The sequence below is a fragment of the Arachis ipaensis genome, chromosome B1 (assembly GCF_059453495.1).
Source record: "Arachis ipaensis isolate K30076 ecotype BB chromosome B1, ASM5945349v1, whole genome shotgun sequence".
Taxonomy (NCBI): Eukaryota; Viridiplantae; Streptophyta; class Magnoliopsida; order Fabales; family Fabaceae; genus Arachis; species Arachis ipaensis.
The window spans coordinates 77,317,665-77,324,514 of NC_142436.1; the positions used below are offsets into that span (position 1 = coordinate 77,317,665).

General features: G+C 42.0%; 1 non-coding gene and 1 pseudogene across 1 annotated transcript; one reads left to right on the forward strand and one right to left on the reverse strand.

Moving 5' to 3' along the window:
* Positions 1-911: 911 nt before the first annotated feature.
* Positions 912-1,018, reverse strand: LOC148577102 (small nucleolar RNA R71). The gene has a single exon (XR_015903895.1). It is a non-coding gene; the product is annotated as a small nucleolar RNA R71 (small nucleolar RNA).
* A 2,988-nt stretch (positions 1,019-4,006) lies between these two features.
* Positions 4,007-5,560, forward strand: LOC148577103 (uncharacterized; annotated as a pseudogene).
* Positions 5,561-6,850: the final 1,290 nt, after the last annotated feature.

The window sequence follows — 6,850 nt, forward strand, 5'->3', positions numbered from 1 at the left end:
CGAAGGAAAATTGTTGAGAGACAAGTTTCCGTGTTATCAAGTTTATGGTGCCGTTGCCGGGGATTGATTTTGTATCAACAATGACTAAATTGGAGGATAACTAGATTGAGCATTTTTCTTTTGTTTGATTTAAATTTCTATTTGAGTTAATTACTTTGAGTTTTAGTTATTTTCCTCCCCTCCCCCTACTCCTGTTTCTTAGTTATTTACCATTCAGTTTACTAACCCACTAACTGTTTGATATATTGCATCACTCATACTAACAGCAATTTTAACAAAAGTACTTTCAGCATCTATTTCCTTGCTTGTGCCTTATTGGTTGTATGACAGGGAGAAGAAGCGGGGCTTCAACTTCCTTTGATTCTGAACCTGAGAGGACCTTCCTTAGATTAAGGAGGGAAGCAAGAGGAAAGAGATTAGTTGGTGCTGAGGAAGAGGAGGAGTACTTTGAACCAGACATGGATGAAAACATGGAGAACCATCATGAAGAAGAGGCTCACAACCATGGCAGAGAAGGTCCAGTGCATCAGGCCGGACAAGAGAGAAGAGTTCTGGGTTCTTACATCAACCCAAACCCAGAAAACTGTGGAAGCGGCATCCAAAGGCCAACCATACATGCCAACAACTTTGAACTAAAGCCACAACTCATCACCCTGGTTCAGAACAATTGTTCATTCGGAGGAGGTGTCCAAGAAGACCCCAATCAACATCTAACCACCTTCCTGATGATATGTGATACTGTGAAGTCTAATGGTGTTCATCCTGACACCTATAGACTACTTCTGTTCCCTTTCTCACTTAAGGACAAGACATCTAAATGGCTGGAATCCTTCCCAAAGGAGAGTTTAGCAACCTGGGAAGATGTGGTGAACAAATTCTTGGCAAGATTCTATCCTCCTCAACGGATCAACAGGCTAAGAGCTGAGGTGCAAACATTCAGGCAGCAGGATGGTGAGACTCTATATGAAGCATGGGAGAGGTTTAAGGACCTGACAAGAAGGTGTCCACCAGATATGTTCAATGAATGGGTGCAACTACACATTTTCTATGAAGGCCTCTCTTATGAATCAAAGAAGGCAGTAGACCATTCATCCGGGGGATCTCTGAACAAGAAGAAGACCATTGAAGAAGCCATAGATGTCATTGAGACTGTAGCGAAGAATGACTACTTCTATGCTTCTGAAAGAGGCAACACTAGAGGAGTGATGGAGCTAAACAATGTGGATGCACTGTTGGCCCAAAACAAGCTTATTACCAAGCAGCTGGCTGACCTCACCAAGAAGATGGAGAGAAACCAAGTGGCAGCAATTACCACCTCATCAGCAACCCAAGAGGGAGTGAGTGCTGAGGCAGAGGAGGAGCAAGAACAAGCCAACTACATTGGAAACTCACCCAGGCAGACCCATGATCCTTACTCCAAAACGTACAACCCTAGTTGGAGGAATCACCCAAACTTTGGGTGGAGAAATCAACAAGATCAAAGCCAAGATCAGAGATGTCACAACCCCAAGAACCATGCAGCTCACCAACATTCCACACAGAGATCATATCAGCACCACCCTAACAACACCTCTCCACATCCATACCAAAACCAAAATGACCCAACTCGCCCATCCACTCTCAACTCACCATCATCTGAAGAAAGACTCTCTAAAATTGAGACTCTGCTTGAAGGCATATGCAAAGAGATTCAAGATAATAAGGTATTCAAAGAGGAGGTGCGAGCTAGTATCAAGAACCAGGGGGACACCATCAAGAGGCTGGAATTTCAAGTGGGATACTTATCTGAAAAGATTCCCAAACCTACTAATAACTTCCCAAGTGACAAAGAGAAAAATCCGAGAGGTGAAGCAAAGAAAGTCAGATGGGAAGATTGCAAGATGGTTACTATAAGTAATATGGAGATTGAGGAAAAGCAAAACAAGCCATTAGAACAACTTGGGGAGACATCAGCAAAGAAACAGGAAAAGGATCACTAAGAACCCAAAATTTCACAAAAAGAGCTGACACAGAAGGAGCTGCTGAAACTCTATGCATCATTTCCCCAATTACTCAATGGTGCTGTAGAGAAGAGAATATACTCAAGGTTTCTTGACCTGCTTGTATCCCTCCATGTAAACATACCATTCATCAAGGCCCTCCAACAAATGCCCTCATATATTAAGTATATGAAGGAGCTGCTGACCAGGAAAAGCTCACTCAAGGAAGGACAAACAATAGTGATGAATAAGGAGTGCAGTGCTCTCATTCAACCAGAGTTACCTATAAAAAGGAAGGACCCAGGGAGTTTTCACATCACCTGTGCCATAGGAGAAACAATGTTTGATAAAGCACTCTGCGATTTGGGAGCAAGCATCAACTTAATGCCTTTATCCCTTATGAAAAGGCTGCAGATCAATGAGATAATACCCACAGATGTAGTTATCAGGCTGGCTGACAAAACTCAAAAACAAGCAGTAGGAGTGGTTGAAAATATGCTGGTGAAGGTGGGAAAATACTTCCTTCCCACAGACTTTGTCATCTTGGACATGGAAGAAAGTCACACTTACCCAATCATATTGGGAAGACCGTTCTTAGCTACAGCCAGAGCACTCATAGATGTGGAGCGAGGGGAGCTAATTTTGAGGATCCATGATGAACAACTCAGCTTCAATGTCTTCAAACTCTCACAAGAAACAGATCATAATGAGATACTGAGGGAGGAGGCAAGCACTGAAGCACAACCAACACCTCTGGGAAACCACTTTGTTAAAGAACAAGGCAATCAACAGCTGTCACAGCTCAAGGAAAATAAGGAGAAATCTAAACCACCAGAGTCATATGAGACCAGTAACTAAATTCCCTTAGAAGAGGAGGTCACAAAAAGCAAGACAACATCAAAAGGGACAAAGAAGAAGGCACCAAGGAGGTGGAGGAAAAAAAAGATCCCTACAGAGGACTTTTCTCCGGGGGATAAAGTGATCTCAGCCTACTTCCCAGATATTCCACCTCATCTCCCCACTATCCCATCTCAGTTACCTAAGGTCTTCACCATTAACAGAGTTCTTTCCTTAGAACATGTAGAGATCCTTGATGAAGCCAATGGATATAGGTCTACTGCAAGAGGGAAAGATCTGAAGCATTACCAACCACCATGACAAAGACAAAACGTCAAGCTAGTGACGCTAAAGAAGCACTTCATGGGAGGCAACCCATGTTTTACATGCTTTTAAAAGTAGTTAATAATGCAAGGTTCAGGGATTTCAAATCAACTTGACATGGACTTGAATGAATCCTTGTGTGCAACATATAGTGAAGAACAAGTTTGGTGTTCAAGGCACACTAAGAGAACATCAATGTAACCCATATCATGTCACTCTTAGGGGCCTTGAACAAATCTTTTACACCACACGGTACCAAACTAAGTTTGGTGTTGCCAATGTTGCACACATGGATGTTGAGTTAGTAAGTTGGTTTGCTCTATTGAATGGCACTTAGTTAGTTAAAACAAAAACTTTAAAAAGTAGTTATTCTTTTAATTTTGCCACCACTTTCCACACATATTTTTTTAATCACAATTCTTTTATTTTGTAAGAGAGAAGAAAGGGGTATTGAAGTGGATTGAGTGGAAAATTAAATGAGGAGGGTTCGGCCACTTCATGAAGGGAGAATACACACATGTCTCAAGGGGAAATGCATTGGGAAATGTGCCATGCAACATTGAAAGAATGAGACCCATGAAGACCGAACCAATCTCCCTCATAAAGATGATGATCCTTGTGCTCATCCCCTGCAGAACCCCATCCGTTCATCATACACCAACCCTATCAATCCACACCTTTCATCCACACACCACTTCCCTATATAAGTGATTCGCACTAAGTACACCCTTAACATTCCAATTTCACTCCCCACACTTCTCATTCTCGAAACCAAACACTCTTCCCCTTCATCACACCTTGTCCTAACCAACCGAATTCCTTATCTATCCGTACCTTCCACCCTCTTCACACATCAACTCAAACTCATGGCATCATCAAGCTCCAAGAGGCAAAAGAGGAAGGAACCAGTGGAGAGCATTCCTTTCGATGAGAAGAGATTCAAAACTGCATTCCATGAACTCGAATTTGAACAGATAAAGCTCAAGAAGATACTGCCTGAGTTAACGTTCCAAATTGACGAGAATGAGTGCCCACAGATTCGAGAGAAGATTGAACAAAGGGGTTGGCAAAGGCTTACGAACCCGGAGGGGAAGATAAATGCAAACCTCATCAAAGAGTTCTATGCAAACGTGGTCAGAGAAGACAAAACCAAGGCCCCCACCTTCAAAAGTTATGTAAGAGGGAGAGAGGTGGATTTCAGCCCCAATGCTATAACAAGGACTCTTCAGTTGAAATCACCACATTTTGATGAGCTCGGTTATCAAGCAAGAGTAAGTAGGAGCCCTGATGATGATGAACTTGAACAAATTGTGAATGACATATGTGTTATAGGAGCTGACTGGGAAAGGTATGCGGATAAGAGGCCCAGGTTCATCAAGAGAGGAGACCTCAGCCCTGAAGCCAAGGGATGGTTTGAACTCGTGAGGAGATCTATCCTCCCAGCAGCAAACAATTCTGAGGTCAACGTCACTCGAGCTACTATGGTACATTGCTTAGTACAAGGTGGAGATATCAATGTGCACGAACTTATAGTTGAGGGGATTCAAGAGTCAGCTGAGAAGATTGATTCGGGTGCCAGGCTTTGGTACCCCAGCACCATCCTCAGACTGTGCACGAAGGCCAAGGTTGTCTTCGAGGATAGCAACCCAGATTGGTTAAATCCTGGGAGGCTAATTACGTTTCAGCGTCTAACTCATGTGACACCAGCCCAACAACAAAGAAGACCTCACATAGGAAAGCCAAAACCAAAAGGAGGAGCTCACCAAGAAGAGTCTCATAAGAAAGAACACCAACAAAGATAATATTATGACCCAACCAACATAAACATGAATCACATTCATGGAGCCATTGAGGAACTAGCAAAGAGTTATATGGAGGGACAAGAACAACAACTGCATGTTCAAGCTCAAAGGATGGATCGTCAAGAAGAGCTCCTTTCTAATTGGATGAATCAACAAGGGGAGTGGCAGAAACAGCAAATGGAACATTATTCCCAGCTCACTCAAGCCATCAATCAAGTGTCTGAAAGGAAAGAGCGTCAAGATAAGCGCCTTCAAGAACTCAACCAACGCTAGCTAGCTCAGACGAAAGCATTCAATGAGTTCAGTGTACTTAATGAAGGACGGCAACTACATAGGGAGGAGTTCAACATAAACACTCAAGCCAAGTTGAACTACATGTCTAGTCATATGCATAATCTACACTATGCTATCCCTACATATGATGAGGTCCAAAAAGATTTTGTAGAACAAGAAGAAAGGAAGGTGAAACAGCAGAAGGAAACATTAAAGAAGAAGATGGAAGATGCTGGCTTCTGGAAGAAGTTGATTGGAAAAAGCAAAGGAGGTGTGAGCTCAAGCGCAACAAGTAGACACAACGAGGATGAGCCAGAGGGAGAGCATGGGCAATCCCATGAGTAAAAGGTGGTGGAGTTCCCTATCTGTTCCATCTTTTTCAAGCTTTAAATAAGGAAAATCATGTATGAAATAGAACATGATTACTAGTCAAGTTGCCTGTTTTCAATTTCATCCTGCTTATTGTGTTGCTTGTCTCCTTTTGAATCAAATAAAAAGAGAATGTGTGTTATCAAAGACCAGAGTGGAGTTCATATTGTGGAGTAAGTTTTTTAGTGTGTGATGTGGTCATAAGTTAGCTAAGTTGATTCACCAACAAGGGTGGGAAGACAACTATCTGTCCAGAATCATATGCTTGAAACACACCCCATGAGACTAGCTAAATAACAAGATCCTAATAAGAAAAAGGGGAAAAGAACAATAAGAGTTGAAAAAGAAAGAAAAGTTAATAAAGAATAAGGCTAGGCACCAAGGGTTTGAAACTTGAGAGATGTGTCTGTGGTGCTCCTGTACCAAGGATCTGCTTGGATGAATAAGTTCGTAGGAGTGCTTCATCACTTGGTAACTTGGGTTAACTAACCTGGGATTATCAGCTGAAAGTCTATCAAGAGCAACCTTGCTACAGAACATTTAGTAACCCAAAGAGGTGCTGGACACCAAGGTCTTAAGAAAGAAAATAAACAAACCATGTGCCTCTAGTGTGTATGTATGGGGGAAAGAGACTTGAGGGAGTAAGTCCTTAGGGGTGTCTTAACACCTAGCACCTTGAACCAACTGGTTTGGGAGTGCTGGCTGAAAGCTTATCTTAAAGAGTCGCCCCCTCACAGAGCACTTAGTCTAAGAACACAAATAAGCCCTGAAAACAATAAAAAGGATCAATGAATAAGAGTCTCATAGGGTGCAATTAAGTGAGTATTCCAAGACATAATAAAGGTCTGAAAGCCAATGAAGGAATGAACCTAAGTTGCTATGCATGAAACCACCATAAAACCAAGGACATGACTTCCACAATAATGACTGATTTCTTTTGGCATTTCATTCATCATTCTCTTGTTCCAGTACTTGCTTAGGGACAAGCAAGCTTTAAGTTTGGTGTTGTGATGCCAGGGCATTTTGGCCAGTTTCACTGACCTTTTCTTTACTGTTTTAGGGTAGTTTCATGCATTTTCTTAGGAAATAAGCAAGTTTTGGGTAGAATTTCACTTACATCTTGATTTAAGCATACATTGTGCACTTTACATGATTTCATGAGAATTTTGCATGAATTAGATGACAAATTGGATGATGCATGTCTCATGATGTGGATTAGAACTTTGATGCACTTTATTGCTTGATTTCAGGACAAAGGAAGCAAGA